The sequence below is a fragment of the Cotesia glomerata genome, linkage group LG1 (genome assembly GCF_020080835.1).
Source record: "Cotesia glomerata isolate CgM1 linkage group LG1, MPM_Cglom_v2.3, whole genome shotgun sequence".
In the NCBI taxonomy this organism is placed as follows: Eukaryota; Metazoa; Arthropoda; class Insecta; order Hymenoptera; family Braconidae; genus Cotesia; species Cotesia glomerata.
This window is the reverse complement of record NC_058158.1, coordinates 18,036,617-18,055,883: the sequence shown is the minus strand read 5'-3', so window position 1 is coordinate 18,055,883 and position 19,267 is coordinate 18,036,617. Positions and strand designations below refer to the sequence as shown.

The window sequence follows — 19,267 nt, the reverse complement described above, 5'->3', positions numbered from 1 at the left end:
GATTTTATTGAATTAATATTTATTTTTGATTTATATTATGTTTTTTATTTATATTTTATATTTATATTATTGTTCAGTGAACTGGCCCAGCCGCGATGAAGTCGCCCCTGGGGGACTCCCAATTTCACGAGCCGCACCTGTCTACCGCTAGTTCCCGCAAAAACTAACCGCCTATGAAAGCTTAGCTTGACTGATCACGCCATGTCTTGGTGGTGTAATTGGCTGATCGCTACGCTGACATGTGCAATCGGCCTTTTTCCCCAAGTCGACGAGGCAGAAGGCGCATTATTATTATTATCTTTCGCTTCCACGCTTTCGCTGCATCAAGTCGCCATTAGTATTTCTTTACTTTCGCTTTTCGTTAATAAACCGCATCTCGCTTATTTAATAATTTAATTTGCTTAAATTAATTGTTATTAATCCGCTTCAGTTTGTTACAGATAAATTTTATTATTTGTGCAATTAATTCTCCGCTTTTCCAGTGCCGGCAGTGTGTTCAACCTCGTGTAAACCGGCTTTGCTTTATTGATCACGCAGTGCTTTATTTATCCGCTTTTATTTAAACAATCCGCTAACATATCAAATAAATATTAAGTGTAATATGTGTAAATAAATTTATAGTGTTCATTTTAATAAATATTTCCGCGTTTTAATTTAGATATCCAGACCAAAACCGGATCCTCCGCTTTCCCGCATTTTCAGCATTTTACATTTGGTCCCTCGAGCCGGATTAGGCTAGCTCTATCTCAATTAAATAAAATTAATTATACCGCTAATAATTGTGTTATGAGGGTGAAGGTTATTACCGCTAGGAAGGGTCGAGTGTCAGGGGCATCGCGGAGCACATCGGGTGCTGCTCCTGGTAGTCATACGTACACCGGTACGCTGAACTTTTCGCTTTATTTGACTGAAAACTCGACTTCGGGCCTAGATTAATCCCGAAATGAAGTTGGAAGCAGCTATTGCTATGCAAAAGCAGTACCTAGATGCTTGTACGCCATGGTAGACCGCTTAACTGACGAGGAGCTCAACACACTGTCGCTGACTGCTATTGACTCAGTAGAAACACGAAGCTCCAGGCTTAGGCAAGATATCACTGCCCTGAATTTGCTTATTTTTGAGACGTACCCGGAAGTACTCGAGCACGAGTACCACACCGAGAATCGTTATACTGATGCACACGCCACTTACGCAATTTGGGAGACTCGCATAGCCACCCGCAAGGACGCCATACAGCAGAAGATTGAAGCCGAGGAATCTGCTCAGACTCAATAACTGGCTATGCACAGCACCGCATTCATGGGAGGTTCCACAGGTACTGGGCTCCCAAAGATCAAGCTTCAGAGCTTCTCTGGAAACTTCAAACGCTGGGGATCCTTCAGTCAGCTATTCTCTGACATTGTCATCGACAATGAACTTCTGAAGAACAGCCAGAAGATGCATTATCTCAAGACCTTCACCAAGGATGAGGCACATCAGCTCATTGACAATATGTCATCTACTGACGAGTCATTTGAACCCGCTTGGAACCTATTGAAGAGCCGCTATTCAAATCCTCGCCGCGTCGTTTCATCGTATCTTAAAGATCTGTTGGTCGGTGAGTCAGTTCCCGCTCGATCAGCCGCTAATTTAGACGCTTTGCTACTATCCAACCAGAAGGCTTTGGATTCCATCAAGGCCCAGGGGGTTCAAGTTGAACACTGGGACCTGATGATAATTCATTTGACGCTTCGCCGCTTGCCACCCGCTGTGAGAGAAGATTGGGAGACCAACCTTGGTCTTACTGATAAAATGCCGACCTACACGCAGCTCCACGAGTTCCTCAAGTCCAAGGTCAGAGCTTGGGAGAACCTGGAGGCTTCAGCTGAGAACAAGAAACACACTGATGGGCATAAACCCGGAATATCACGCAACAAGGATCACCAGAAGCCCAAAGCTTCTTACGCTGTTACTCAATACAAGGGTAAGCCCAAAAGAAATTGCCCGATGGGCCCGGAGAAGCACTACTTGTTGTTCTGTCCGTTCATCAAGGCCGCTACTGTTGAGAAGCGCATCAACATTATTGAGAAATACCGCTTGTGTTACAACTGCTCAGGTCCACACCGCGTCGCTGATTGTAAGACCGCTCAAGGATGCAGGAAGTGCAGTCAACGTCACCACACTTCCATTCATCGTGATCTATCGCCTAAATCAGCATCACCGCCACCAGCAGATACCGCACAAGGTAACTAACCGTTCCTTTAGACCGCTTATAACTCAACATCAACTGTTGATTATTTCAGATCCGCTTTCCGCTCGAGTTTTGCTAGCTACCGCTTTAGTCCAGGTCAGTCCGCATCATGGTAATTCCATCACCGCTCGAGTTTTGATTGATCAAGGCTCAGAGCTCTCATTTATGAGACAGACGCTCTTCAAGAAACTTGGACAGCCGCTACAACGCGACATGGTCATGTTCAAGGGCATTGGTAATGTCTCCGCAGGAAATTCACTAGGTGTGAGCACAATTGAGCTTCGTTCGCTGTGTACAACTGCGTCAATACATGTCAGCATGTATATTCTACCAACACTGACGGTAGATCTTCCATCGTTCGTGATCGCTGATCCGAAATGGCTGCATCTTGATAATCGCAAGCTCGCTGACCCGCACTATCTACAGCTGCGTCCTGTAGACATTATTCTAGGTGCATCACCAGCCACACAGATCATGAACGCTGATATTAAACGTGGACTTCGCGATTCTCCGATTGCACAATCCACCACGCTTGGTTAGATTGTCTATAGAGCTGTCACCGCTAAACACGCTTCCACGTCACACGCAGCATTACATGCGTCATGAGACACATCATTACAAGACGCTATCGCAAAGGTTTGAGAGCAGGAAGAGGTTCCATCAGGTAATTCACCGCTCAAAACCGCTGAAGAAGATGAAGTTCACTTTCGTCGAACGCATTATCGACAGCATGATGGACGCTACGTAGTGAGATTACCGCTTAAAGCTTCCGAGAGTCAACTTGGTGACTCTATCAACTCAGCCATGGGGTCACTCTGAAGATTAATAATTCGCCTGTCGCGAGAAAAAGATTATTCTGACATGTATCGCGCGTTCATGGCAGAATACATAAAACTAGGACACATGGTTCGAGTACCAATCAATGACTTGCCCGCAAACGCTTACTTCTTGCCTCACCATGGGGTATTGAAGCTTGATAGCACCACTACGAAGCTCCGTACAGTGTTCAACGGTTCCTGTGCAAAATCTAAAGGAATTTCATTGAACGACATTTTACACACAGGACTCAAAACGCAAATTGACATCTTCGACCTGATGTTGAGAATCCACTGCAACAGGATTCTATTCGCTACTGACATCACCAAGATATTCAGTCAGATTGAGGTTGATTCGCTTGATTGGCCGCTTCAGTGCATTCACTGGATAGATGAGAATGACCAAGTAGACGCTTACTGTCTCAACACAGTCACCTACGGGACCGTTAGTGCACTTTTTAACGCTGTACGTGTGCTCATCCAACTAGTCAAGGATGAAGGACACCACTTTCCGCTAGCTGTTGCTACAATGTTGGAAACATGCTACGTAGATGACATCTACGGTGAAGCAGACAACGAACAAGACGCTATAAAGGTTGCAGTGCAAACAAAAGCACTGTGCACCGCAGGCTGCTTTCCGCTCACCAAATGGGCTAGTAATAGTCCAACGCTGCTCGCTGAAGTCGCTCCAGAAAAGCAGCTAGAAACACCGCTTAAATAAATCAGTAATGCACCAGTAAAGGTCCTGGGCATGTACTGGAATTCACACAGTGACGCTCTCCAGTTCAAGTACACGCTACCGCCAGAGACACCTAAGACATAAAGAGCTATTTTGTCTAAAATCGCCAAGTTGTATGACCCGCTCGGACTTTTCGCACCAATTGTCGTCAGAGCCAAGATCTTCATGCAAGATCTATGGCTAGATAGAGTGTCATGGGATTAACAATTGTCACCATCACTCATTTATAAATGGACTGGATACTGCGAGGATCTTTGAAACATCGAATCCATCCGCATTTCACGCTGGAATTATATTGCACCTGGAGCAACAATAGAATTGCACGGGTTCTCAGACGCTTCGCAAAACGCTATGACTGCTGCTGTTTATTTAAGAGTCACTGACGCTGATGGGAACACAAAGGTCGCACTTTTGTGTTCAAAAACGCAAGTAGCACCGCTGAAGACCATGACAATTCCAAGCTTGGAATAATCTGCTGCATGGTTGCTTACACAACTGATACTTCATGTCAAGGAAGTTCAGTCGCTAGGAAATGTCAGGATTAATCTCTGGACTGACTTCGCCGTGACTCTCGCATGGATTAAAAGTCCAGCAACCCGCTGGAAGACATTCGTCCGAAATAGAGTGGGAAAAATCCAAGAAACGCTTTGAGATGTCTCCTGGAAATTTATTTCAGGAAAACAAAACCCCGCTGACTGCGCTTCAAGAGGTATACCAACGCTAAATCTGAAACAACACGCTCTCTGGTGGCATGGACTGACTTGGCTTAATGAACCAGAATCCTTTTGGCCCACTCTGCAGCCTCCAGCTGACAACGCAAGGCATCGAGAAGAACGCCAAGGTCTGACACTAGTAACTTGGAAAGCAGAAAACTGCCTGCTCTAACAATTACTATCGCATTACACGCAGCTGTTTCCACTGCTACGGAAGCTCAGCATCTAGCGTGGTGTAATCGACCGCTTTAAAAGAGTTTCACAATCTTCGCTGGCCTACCCGCTTACTCCATCAGACCTGGAGCGCGCTAAATTGACCTTGATTAAGTTCACTCAAGGACAATACTTCGCTAAAGAGATTCACATGCTTCAAGATGGTGATGGTCTGCCGAAAAATAACTGCATCACCAAGCTGACTCCGTTCATCGATCATCAGGGGGTCCTGAGAGTCGGTGGCCGCTTGAAAAACGCATTGCTGGACCCAGAAGAGAAGCATTCAGCGATCTTGCTAAGACAATCATCGCTTACATCAATTCTGATTGATGATTCGCACCGCAAAACGCTTCACGTAGGTACTCAGCTTACGCTCGCTGACTCACGCAAGAGTGTCTGGATCATTGGAGTCCGTGTTCCAGTCAGATCATTTATATTACGCTGCGCTATCTGCACAAGACACCGTGGAGAACGCGCTCAACAATTGATGGGTCAACTACCAGCCGCACGAGTGCAGCCAACTCGAGCTTACCTGCATACAGGACTCGACTACGCTGGACCCATCACTCGGAAAACTTTTCAAGGGCGTGGAGCAAAAACATACAAAGGCTAGATTGCAGTCTTTGTCTGCATGTTCAGCTCAGCTGTACATCTCGAGCTAGTCACTGACTACACCGCTGCCGCCTTCATTGCCGCTTATCGCCACTTTACTAGTCGCCGAGGTATCTGTCATACGCTATACTCAGACTGTGGAACCAACTTTGTAGGAGCAGATAAAGAGCTGAAACGACTATTCGCTGCAGGATCCCACACACTTCAAGAATTATCAGTTTTAATCGCTCAAGATGGCACGAACTGGAAGTTCAATCAGCCTGGAGCCGCTCATTTTAGAGGAAAATGGGAAGCCGCTGTGAAGTCTATTAAATTTCACCTTCGAAGAACAATCGGATACTCGCTGTTGACACTTGAGCAGTATTCAACGCTATTGGCTCAAATTGAAGCCATCTTGAACTCCAGATCGCTCACACCGCTGAATGATGATCCTGCTGACCTGGCAGTACTGACACCAGATCATTTCTTAATCGGACAGTCACTAACCGCAGTTCCAGAGCCATTGCTGACAGAAGTACAACCCGCTCGGCTCTCGCATTAGGATCAAGTCCAGCAAATGGTTCAGCATTTCTGGAAACGCTATTATCAGGACTGCATCTACCGCTGCCAGGCCATTTCCAAGTGGCATCATCAACGCAACGAGATCAAAGTAGGTTCAGTTGTATCGATCACCACTGAGGACCTCCTGCCAACCAAGTGGCCATTAGCCAGAGTCACCGCTCTTCATCCAGGTGAAGATGGACAAGTCCGCGTGGTAACTGTTAAGACAGTTAACACAGAGCTATTACATCCAATTATAAAGCTCTGTGTCTTGCCGCTAACATATGAAGAAGACGATCTTGTCGATGCAGCCGCCAACCCAGGGGAGAATGATCAGTGAACAGGCCCAGCCGCGATGAAGTCGCCCCTGGGGGACTCCCAATTTCACGAGCCGCACCTGTCTACCACTAGTTCCCGCAAACACTAACCGCCTATGAAAGCTTAGCTTGACTAATCACGCCATGTCTCGGTGATGTGATTGGCTAATCGCTACGCTGACATGCGCAATCGGCCTTCTTTGCCAAGTCGACGAGGAAGAAGACGCATTATTATTATTATCTTTCGCTTCCACGCTTTCGCTGCATCAAGTCACCATTAGTATTTCATTACTTTCGCTTTTTGTTAATAAACCGCATCTCGCTTATTTAATAATTTAATTTGCTTAAATTAATTGTTATTAATCCGCTTTAGTTTGTTACAGATAAATTTTATTATTTGTGCAATAAATTCTCCGCTTTTCAGTGCCAGCAGTGTGTTCAACCTCGTGTCAACCGGCTTCACTTTATTAATCACGCAGTGCTTTATGTATCCGCTTTTATTTAAACAATCCTCTAACATATCAAATAAATATTAAGTGTAATTTGTGTAAACAAATTTATAGTGTTCATTATAATAAATATTTCCGCGTTTTAATTGAGATATCCAGACCAATACCTGATCCTCCGCGTTATCGCATTTTCAGCATTTTACAATTATATTTTATTCATTTATTTTTGATATAGCCTTGAAGTTATCTCCAAAACAAATGAATTATTCAACTTCATTAATATTTTGGTAATGTGTCAAAGTTTTAAAGAGTAAACAGAAAGCTGTCAAACGAATTATTTTCTAAGAGTGATTTAATTGATAGTTAGAGTAAAATTAATTAATATTATTATGTGAAATGATCATATCCTGATATTGATTGAAATTGTTCAGTAAAATTATCATCACGAATAATTTAGTTACATTAATGAACATCTGGACTATCGATACATCATGTGAAATGATCATTGAATGATAAGTTTCTTATTAATTAATATTTTCTTGAACATTTAAACATTTTAATTGGGATATTTCTGCTTGGGATTTTTCAGAAATGAATCCATCCTCATAAATAAAAAAAAATTTTTTTTCTATTAATTGATATAGCGTTCATTCAATTTTCATCTGAATATGATAATTAGATAATACTAAATTCATTGATCAACGCAAAGACGTTCGTTAAAAGTTTTTTAAAGTTCATTTATTGGAAGGTTTTCTCAATCTTTAGTAAGCTATCAATTGATTTGATTAATATTATTTCATTTATGATGATATTTAAATTTGAATTAATTATTCTGTTATAATCATTCAAAATTTTCCAGTTGCATTAATTTTCTTTTGGTATTTAATCGATTATTAATTCATTAATTAATATTATTTTGTTTATTATAATACTTTAGTTTGAATTTATTATTCTATTACCATTCAATACTTAATAATTGTATTACATTATTTACTTTTCACAATCTCTTTTTCATATTTAATAGGTTATTATTGATTAATTGATATTATTTGGATTATGATCATAATTTAGTTTAAATTAATTATTCTATTAATATTTTATATTTACCGGTTATATTTCATAATTTACTTTTCACAATTTCTTTTACACATTCAACACTTTCACAAAAATTTTTACTGCACACTAATGGAGTTTTTTCGAAATTATTGAAATTCCCGGCGACGGCGCGTGTCTTTTTTCATTATCGTTTTTATTGTATAACACAGTCATTTAGTGATCAGATAAGAAGTGAAATTGTGCTTCACGTATTTAAAAATTGGCAGAGATTCTAATACTTTATCAATCAGTTAAATGGAGAACCTTATGGAAACAAAAATTTGTACTTCGATGACATGTCGAAGCCTAACACGTATGGAACTCTTTTTGAAATTAGAGCGGCGGCAGAATTATTTACATATGAGTTTCAAGTATACCAAAATGATCGTCTAATAACTACGTTTGGAAAAGCAATAAATGGAGTTAAAAGATTAAGGTTTACTGGGAATTTTAATAGTGGTCGCTGAGACGTTTTAGTTCTATTTACTGAACCCATCAATAACGGTGTTTCTCAAACGGAAAATCTTGATGACTTTTAAGCATCTTTTACTCAACCATCACTTTCATCAAGGAGAGGAAAAATACGGCGGAAAAGATTTTTAGGTGCAATTAGGACTAAACAACTTAAAAAAGCTGCTTCAAAATATGTGAAAAATCATAAAGAAGTTCAGAGAAAGGCTGTTAAAAAATACATAAAAAATCATCCTGAGATCAAAAGAAAAATAGTTCAAACGTATGCTAACAATCATCCTGAAGTTATAAGTAAAGCTAAAAAAGATTATCAGGCTAGAAATCCGCATGTTAATAAATCAGCTACAGCTAATTATCATAAAAAAAGAACAAGGACTAAATGATTGCCCTGGACTTTTAAGTGTTTATCCGTGTTTTAAATACAATTGTCAAATTAATTATTCCAATGATGAAATTGTCAATCTTGGTCCACGTTCTCCTTGTCAATGGTGTCGTGCTTTAAAATGGAAAAATGAGACTCAAGGAATGTGCTGCAGTAGTGGTAAAGTTCAACTTTCTAAGCTTGGCCCCTATTCTGAACCTTTACACAGCTTATTGACTCATCAGGATCCACTGTCAGAACATTTTCTAAAAAATGCCCGTAAGTATAATGGATGTTTCCAAATGACATCTTTTGGAGCCAAAGAGGTAAGAGAAGGAAATTTTATGCCAACTTTCAAAGTTCAAGGGCAGGTTTATCACAGAATAGCCAGCTTGATGTCTGAACCTAACCAAAAGCCTCCTTTCCTTCAAATTTACTTTGTTGGTGATGAATGTCATGAAAGAGACATCCATTGTGGAATTTATCCCGGCATTTATCCATAATTAGTTCATCAACTGCAGAAGTTGTTACATCAGCATGACAAATATCTTAAGGATTTTAAGGCTGCAATAGATTCAATTCCTAAAGATCAAAAAGACTTTAAAGTAATAATTAATGCTGACAAAAAATCGGCTGGAGAACATAAGGGCCATTTTAATGCTCCTCAGGCAAAAGAAGTTGCGGTTCTCATTATTGGATAGGATTTCAAAAAAAGAGACATTGTTTTTCACAGTAGAGACAATAAATTGATGCGAATTAGTGAAACACACCGCTCATATGATGCTTTACAATATCCTTCGATGTTCTGTTATGAAGAAGATGGCTATCACATCAACATATTTAAGCATGACGAGACGACTAAACTGCCTCTCGATCAGACAATATCTGCTTCAGAATTTTAAAGCTTTAGGATTATGGAGCGTGAGAATGAAGTGTGCTATTTATTGCGATTCCACAATCTCTTAAATCAATTTTCAGTTGACACGTACGCAACAATTGAGACTGAAAGACTTAACTATATTCGTAACAACCAAAAAAAAACTGAGAAGTGAGGAATACGTTCACTTGAAAGATGCTTTGTCAAAAAATGATGAACAATTATCAACAATGGGAAAAATGGTTGTGTTGACTCCTTTTTTTACTGGAGGACCCCATTATATGCATGGGCGAACTCAGGATGCAATGACAAATGTACGTCATTATGGACAGCCAGATTTATTTATAACATTCACCTGCAATCCTAAGTGGCCGGAAATAACGCAGCTTTTGAGTGAAGGTCAACAGTCTCATGATAGACATGATATCGTAGCGAGGGTTTTTAATGTAAGAGTGACATATAATAAAACTTCTTACAGTAGGTCGTATCTTTGGTGACACGAGATGTCACATGTACGCCATAGAATGGCAAGAACGTGGATTACCTCATGTTAATATTCTATTATGATTAGAAGAGAAAATGAGACCAGAGTCTATTGACCAAATTATCTGCGCTGAGTTACCTGATCCAGGCATAAATCCAGATCTTTATCAAGTTATCAAGACAAGCATGGTTCACGGTCCATGTGGATCTTTCAATTTAAATTCGGATATCCCAAGTATCGTCAATGATCACCAGCAGACGGAGGAAAAACTTTAAAACTTAACGGAGTTGAAATCGACAACCGATGGATAGTGTCGTACAATCCCGTTCTATCCCATATACCTTTGGGACTCATATTAATGTTGAAAGTTACAGTAACTCTGTAAAATCCATAAAATACATCTGTAAGTATGTAGATAAAGGATCTGACCTAGCATCGTTTACTGTTCAGGATTTTGATGAGGTGACGAAGTATCAGGCGGGACGTTATATCAGTAGCTTTAAAGCAGTCTGGCGAATATTTCGTTTTCCTATTCATGACAAGTTTCCTTCGGTGATGCATCTTGCTGTACATCTTGAAAATGGTCAAAGAATTTATTTTACTGAGCAGAATGTGGTTGAAAAAGTAAATAATCCCAAAAAAACAACACTAACGGCTTTTTTTGAGCTTTGCCAAGTTGATGACTTTGCAAAAACTCTTTTGTACGTTGAAGGTCCAGCTTATTACGTATGGAAAAATAACCGCTTTGAAAGAAGAAAAAAAGATAAGGTTCATTCAGGTTATTTAGGAGTCAGGAAAGATCAAGTTTTAGCTAGAGTTTATACCGTGCATCCAGGAAATACTGAATGTTATCACTTGCGTCTTCTCTTACATGAAATTCGAGGTCCTACATCATTTTCTGCTTTGAAAACTGTTGATGGAGTGATTCATCCAACATTTCAAGCAGCATGTAGAGCACTCAGTCTTCTAGAAGATAATGCTAATTGGTATTGCACTCTGGATAAAGCTTGCATCTCTGATTAGTTCTACAAGATCCGTGAGCTGTTTGCCATTATGTTATTTTTTTGTCATGTTGACGATTCACAAAAATTATGGGAGAAATATCGATATTATTTTTCGGGAGATATTAAGAGCGAGGTAGAACGAGACGGTGGAAATGTTGAGCTGTTAATTGACGTTATTTATAACAAATGTCTCATACTACTCGAAGATATTGTAATATCAATGTCTGGAAAAACACTTTTTCAATTCGGTCTCCAGTCTTCAATCTGAGATGAAAGGTTTATTGACACTAATCGTCAATATTTGCGTGAATTAGCTTACGACACCGTCTATTTAAAAAGAGTTGTAGCAGAAAATGTTTCTAAATTAAATCTAGAACAGCGAAAAGTTTACAATGAAATTTTAAATTTATTTACATCCGATTCAGGGTAGTTGTATTTTCTTGATGCTCAAGGTGGTACTGGAAAAACGTTTTTAATCAATTTGCTGCTTGCGAAAATCAGGAGTGAAAAAAACATCGCTATAGTCGTTGCTTCTTCAGGAATTGCTGTGACTTTGATAGACGGAGATAAAACAGCTCACTCTGCCTTTAAATTAGCTCTCAATTTAGGTTATTCTGAGTCTCCACTTTGTAACATCTCTAAACAGAGTGATATTTCTCATGTGCGGCGAAGAGCAAAAATTATTATCTGGGACGAGTGCACTATGGCTCACAAAAATAGTATTGAAGCTCTGAACAGACTGCTCCAAGACATTAGAGGTTGCGACCGAATTATGGGAGGAGTGATTGTTCTCTTGGCCGGTGACTTTCGACAAACTTTGCCTGTTGTGCCACGAGGAACACGTGCAGATGAAGTTAAAGTCTGTATCAAGTCATCAATTTTATGGCCTACGGTCAAAGTTCTATCTTTGACTATTAATATGCATGTTCATCTTCAGCCAATCTCGAAAGCAGATTTTTCAAAAATACTGATTGATATAGGTGATGGCAAAATTCCGGAAGAAGACGGAAGAATAAAGGTGTCCTATATTAATTGTGAAACTGTCCCAGATTTAATCACCTTGACTGAAAAAATAAACCCGAATATTGACAAAGCTGGCGACAATTGTAGTTCATGGTTAAAGGAGAGAGCCATTCTCACACCAACCAATGAACAAGTCAATTGTATTAACAACTTTTTGCTGGAGAAACTGCCAAATGAGCAAGTAAGATATGAATCGGTGGACAAAGTACTGGCGGATGAAAAAGCTGTGCACTACCCTGTTGAGTTCTTACACACACTCAATCCACCAGGGATACCACCTCATGTTCTTCAACTCAAGATTGGCACTCCAATAATGTTGCTCCGCAATTTAAATCCACCAAAATTGTATAATAGTACCAGGCTTCAAGTCAAGGTCTTACACAAAAATGTCATTGAAGCCATGATTTTCACCGGAAAATATAAAGGGAAAACTGTATTCATTCGAAGGATTCCTCTAATTCCATCAGATTACCACTTCGAATTTAAACGTCTGTAATTTCCTGTCAAAGTTTGTTATGCCATGACGATTAATAAGGCACAAGAGCAGAGTTTAAAGATGGCTTGTATTAATTTAAGAAATGACTGTTTCTCTCATGGCCAACTATACGTGGCATGCTCAAGAGTAAGTTCACCTAACAGCTTAGTCATTCTTCAACCAATGGGAAAATCGAAGAACGTTGTATATAAAGAAGTTTCAAGCATTTAATTTTCTATTTTTGATTATATTAATAATTATTTCTTGAAATTAGATCTATAGAATCAGATAATAAACAGTAATCCAATCAATAAATATTCAAAGTCTCAAAAATTTTTGGATCTACCACTAAACTGGTTTTTAATTCAATTATTTTCAATATTTTATCTATTTATAATAATTTCTTTTTACTGTTACAAAAGAAATGTTTGTCAAGCTTTAAATTTTATTTTATTAAGTTGTTCATATCCAATCTATATTTATATGAATTTGATATGTGTAACAAATTCTAACAAGGAAACTCTCTCCGGTGTCCCCCTCCGATTTTGATGAAACTGAGATATGTTATTCTCCGTCGCAATCTAAGAGACACATGTTTTTTTTTTATCTGCGGAAAAACATTTCTAGGGGGTGAAACTACCTCTCAAAAGTTAGCCTCCAAAGGGGTGTTTTTCAAGTTTCGCATACTTGCAGTTTAAATAATCGAATGGGACCAATTGCATAATTTTCAAGGTGGAAAATCATGAAAAATGCTTTTGATTTTATAATAAAACAATGGATAGAACAAAAGTTATGAGGGTTGAAAATCACAAAACTTTTATAAAAAAAAAACTATTCGATGGATTTCAACGAAACCAACGGCAATCGGAAGAGGAAAAAAAAGTAGAGAATACATCTTTCGGGGTTTTTCCGAAAAATTAAGTTTAGGGGGTGAACATCCCTTAAGCATATCTACAGTGACCACCAAGAAAATATCGTTTTTTATATTAATTTTGATATGAATTCATCAATAATAATTTTTTCGTACATTTCTAGCATTTAGAAAATAATAATAATATTATATCTTAATATTTTACTTACTTGTTTACTTCGCATCCCAAACTTTATTTTGTGTATCGGGACATCAAATATTACAAATGTCATTTAATGTGAATCTGCTTTGGAAAAAAAAAAAAGAAAAATGCTTATAATGATTTATTATAATCATAATAATCATTCATCGTTATCTCATACAAAAAAAGAGATAATTATATTTTTAGTATATATGAGTCAGTAATGTGAAAAACAACATAGTATAAATAAATGTATCATTTCGAAATTAGTTTAGTTACTGCGATGTACTTCATCTTTTATAATTCAATATTATAATCGTGTTTTTTTTTTTTTTTTTTTTAATAATTGAATAATTTAAAATTGTACGAAAATCTTTATTTTAGTACATAGAGCAAAATGAAAGTCAATCCTATAAATGTTATAAGACTACTCTTAACAACATTTCAAGTCATGAACATTCCAGAATCGCCAGTAAATGACGAAGAAATACAAATCAAAGAAAGTTTTGAAAATATTTTACTCAATGCTATGAACGAATACTCCGGAGTCGAAATGGTCGAATAAAGTTCTTTGCATTTCCAAGAACCGTATAAAGATTGGACGATGGAAGTCGTGGAAGATAAAGAGTGGGCAAATGCACTAGTTGACCAAGAAACACCTATCGACGAATGCACTAAGGATGTTAAAGATTTATCTTATGAATATAAATTGAAAGCCGTCGAGTACTGGCGTAGTGGCAAAAAAAGAAATTTAAGTTTAGACAGTGTTAGACAAAAATTCAGAAAGGTACAATCTGTGCGACAGTTACGAAGATGGGCTCATACTTTAAATCAGGGAGGGACTTATAAGGAAAAATTAGCAAGAATTTGTGAATATACAATACAAAATTTCAAAGCAGCTATAGATGCAGGTTTAATCGTACATGATTGTGACATAAAAAGATGGGCCTTACAAGCTCAAAAAGAAATTGGTGCGGAAGATTTCCGTTTTAAAGCATCAACAAAGTGGATCGCGTCATTCAAAAGAGCACATCGCATCGTATCAAGAAAAATAAATAAGTTTATCACGTCCAAAACCATTGAAGATAGTAAATCATTAAAACAGCAAGCTGAGGAATTCGTCAATAATGTAAAACAAAAAATTAAAATTTATGAATTAGCAAACGTATATAATTCAGATCAAAGTGGTTTTCAGTTGGAAATGCATTCCGGTCGAACTTTAGCTGTTGAAGGAGAGAAACAAGTAGAATGTCTTGTACAATCTGTTACTTCTACTACTCATAGTTACACAGTTCAACCAACTGTATCCGCTGATGGAAAGCTTTTATCCCCACTTTTTGGTTCTAAAAGAACCAAGTGGTAAATTTGGACGAATAGTTGAAACAACACTTTTTAGACCTCATAATGTATACATAGAAGCATCAAAATCAGGAAAACTTACATCAGGTACGAATTATTCTTTATTTTTTTTTTCTGGTTTGCGCATAAGTTATTGTTGATACAAATAGTTCATATTTTTTAATTTTCAGATCATTTCAAAATTTGGTTGGAGAGGGTGTTTTTTCCAAATGTGGGCCCAAAATCTTTATTACTAATTGACTCATGGACTGGGCATTGTCCTCAAGTTGTACAAAGCGTTAAACCAACAAATAAAGATACTGAAGTAATGATCTTACCAAAAGGTACAACTGGGAAAATTCAACCGCTTGATGTTTTTGGATTCCGAGTATGGAAAAATTTTGTTCGATATTTTTCGGATCGTACAGTTTTGACGAATTTGGACATAAACTTGCATTTACGAAATAACATTATAAAATTACAATCACTTACACATATCCAATTGTCATCTCCTCGGTACATAAATTTATTCAAGTACTCGTGGTACAAAAGTGGCTACACAGAAGTAAAACCAGATGAGTTCGAAAATCCTGTGGATTTTACATTTCACGGATCATGCAATTCTCATTGTGAGGTTCCTGGTTGTCAAAATATAGCAATTATCCGCTGTTCATGGTGCAAAAAGTCGTTGTGTTTTCAACATTTTTTTCATGAACATCACGATTGCAAAACATATATTGAATAGATCTGCATATGACAAAATGATAAATTTAAGTATTAAATTTCATAAACATCAGAAATATTAAATATTTTTGTAAAAAATCATTTGTAAATTATTTTTAAATTTAATTTGATTATAGTAAAGCATATATTGTAAGCATTTTTTCTTTTTTCTTTTTTTTCCAAAACAGATTTACATTACATGACATTTATAATATTTGATGTCCCGATACACAAAATAAAGTTTGGGATGAGAAGTAAACAAGTAAGTAAAATATTAAGATATAATATTATTATTATTTTCTAAATGCTAGAAATGTACGAACAAATTATTATTGATGAATTCATATCGAAATTAATATAAAAAACGATATTTTCTTAGTGGTCAATGTAGATATGCTTAAGGGATGTTCACCCCCTAAACTTAATTTTTCGGAAAAACCCCGAAAGATGTATTCTCTACTTTTTTTTCCTCTTCCGATTGCCGTTGGTTTCATTGAAATCCATCGAACAGTTTTTTTTTTATAAAAGTTTTGTGATTTTCAACCCTCATAACTTTTGTTCTATCCATTGTTTTATTATAAAACCAAAAGCATTTTTCATGATTTTCCACCCTGAAAATTATGCAATTGGTCCCATTCGATTATTTAAACTGCAAGTATGCGAAACTTGAAAAACACCCCTTTTGAGGCTAAACTTTGAGGGGTAGTTTCACCCCCTAGAAATGTTTTTCCGCAGATAAAAAAAAAATACGTGTCTCTTAGATTTTGACGGAGAATAACATATCTCAGTTTCATCAAAATCGGAGGGGGACACCGGAGAGAGTTTCCTTGTAAGTCTGATAGCATTGATACTCACGTCAATCCATGGTGTAGGCCTACTGGGGATTACGCCATGTAAAATAATGGAAACGCATCTTACGACATAGTACCTCCATGGTGATGTGGAAAGCTATGTTATTTATTATTTTAACTCATTTAAATCAATAAGACCCTAAGTAGTTGAGGGTGTGTTAATTTCGTAAAATCCGTTCATAATAAATAAATAGACAGCTAGATAATACAATTTAATATTTCTCTCACTTGGCATGTATTTTATGTCACGCGAAGCAGGTGGGTAACTGTTAGTAAACAAATAATGTTATGAAGTTATGATTAATATTATATAGTATTATATTATATTATAAAATTATATTATATGCTTCTGGATTTTTTTGTTACCAGATTATTCAATTATTCGGATATATTTTTTTTTTAATTTTTAACCTTATTCGTTTATGAGATTTGTAACGTTCTAGAATTAAAATTTTTTTTAAATTTCATTTTTCATAACACTGGACCAGAAATTTCCGGGCATCCTTAAAAAACAAGAAAAAAGTTGAACCAAAAGTTGATCATGTTAATCATTGAAAAAATTAATTTTTCTAAAAACAAAGAATATCGAAAAACAAAAAAGTTATAGAACTAAAAGTTAACCCTGGTAAGCTTCTCAGAATTGATTTTTTAATTTTTAATCCTTGCGGAGGTCCAAGTCTATTCTCAAATTACTCTAAACTTCTTCGAGAAATGATTGTTTGTGCGCCCTATGAAACTTCTTCATAAAAAAAAAAACTGATTCAGTGCTATTTTCAGAATTGATCCCGTGAAAAAATATTCTGATCAGGCTTGATATGAGCTGATAAGGTCATATAAATACTATTGATATATTTATATCTGACTTGATATGATCTAATATGTCCATATTCAATTTTTGATATGTCCTGATATGGCCTGATATGAAAATTGGCCATATCAGGCCTGATCAAGCCTTATCAATTCGATATTTCTATATCAGACTTGATATAGCTTGATATGCTCATATATAATTTTAGATTATTTCTTAATAGGTCCTGATATGACTGGATATAACTTTATGAAGTCATATATACTTCGATAAACTTGAAAAAAAAATCCCTGATCAGGGTTGATATAACTTGATATGGATTCATATGGTCTGATATACTCATACCCTTATCGGCACATCAGTAGTCTTATATACTCATATAAAGGCATATCCGAGTAAAAAAAACTATATAGTATTATATATGATTTATATATAATTATTTAGAGGCATATGAAATTCATTTATAATTATATAGATGTATACATAACTCATATAAAATTATATATGAATCATATAGAATTCTGTATAAATTTTTTACTCCAGTGGGTATTTTGTGATTACCATAAAACATTCTCTTTTTCTATCTAAGAGTCTGTTACTTCAATGATTAACGATCTTTTAATATAAAGTATTATACGGATGAAATAATAAAAACTTAATTTCACAAAAATTAATAGTTTTGTCAAGTTCAAAAATTGTTAGTCAGGCCCTCCAGCAATATATAGTTCCTTATACTAAACAAATAATTCCATTGAAATTTAAGCTTTCAATTCTGATTTTACATCGATTATTTTTTCAATTTAAGATAAATTATAAATTCTAAAGCAACAAAGTACCTTTACAATATCGTAGAATCATTTTGCGAGTTTATGTATACATAGATAATTTGATAAATCTACATATAGATTTATTATTAAATATAGATACCATTATTATACATAAATATTGAGAATTAACAAGTTATTAATAATAACTAATAAATTAAATAAGAAATTTTGTTCACTACGAACCGATCATGTATACGATTTGCATTACGTGTTGTTATAACAAACTCTAATCTTCAAGTAAGTCTCTTAGGTGAACAGGTAGTGAATTAGTCTTTTAAGCGTCAGGTCCTCGGTTCGATTTCCACTCACGCCGATTTTTTTTCTCATGGAAATAATTATTTATCATTATACTTAATTTTTTTTAATTATGTATGGCCATTTTTCATATATAATTATATAATATAATAATATATAATTTTTTTTTACTCGGGCGGGTATATAGTCTGATATACTTATATTAAGCCATTTATAGTCTGATATGGCCAATTTCCATATCAGGCCTGATATGGACGGTTTATATCAGGCCTGATATAGTCTAATCAGAAAATTTTTTCACGGGATATTATAAATTAAAGAACATTGTCTTGCTCAGCTAAGCTAAAAGTCTTTATTAGTTTAAGAATTATTGCATTTAAGACATTTATAGTCATGTATTAAACCATTTGATGAAAGCGTTTTAACCATAAAACTCAGATTATTGGAGAATTGGTTATTTCAATGCCTACCATTTATTAAGCAATAAATAAAAAAACAATTCTTTTTCAATTTTCTTTAGCTATGAAAAAATGAATTTTCTCGATGATTGATACCTTCAACTTTTGATTCTATACTTTTTTCCTGTTTTTTGAGGATTCCTGGAAATTTTTAGACCTATGTTATGAAAATAGGATTAATAACGAAAATTTTTTTTTTCCAATTGAAAAAATTCTTTATATGTCCTCCTAATCAACCTTCGAAGTATCCTATTCCATATTATTTTAACTTGTATCTACATTATGTTTTACATAACGTTTTTGTATACTTTATTTGCAAAGAATACCAGAAGTCAATTATAATTATCATTTTAACACTTTAATTGTTCTTTATCTATGTTGATCATTAAACAATACCATCCTGGAGCTGGATAACGAAATTTCAGCTTTTGAGCTTGAGGACTGCTTAATAAAGTTGAAATCAGGCAAAGCACCGGGTACTGACTTGGTATCGAATGAGTTCCTAAAAAAATTACCTCCAAATTGGAAAATATGCTT

General features: G+C 36.1%; 1 protein-coding gene across 2 annotated transcripts in view; it reads right to left on the bottom strand.

Annotated features, from left to right (window-relative positions):
- LOC123263035 overlaps window positions 1-16,644 on the bottom strand; it is a 50,004-nt gene extending 33,360 nt beyond the window's left edge. For both annotated transcript variants that reach the window (XM_044725555.1, XR_006509080.1), the window contains exon 1: window positions 16,387-16,644. The gene's annotated coding sequence lies outside the window, so the exon portion shown is untranslated. The remainder of the gene's footprint in view (window positions 1-16,386) is intronic.
- Between the last annotated feature and the right edge of the window lie 2,623 nt (window positions 16,645-19,267).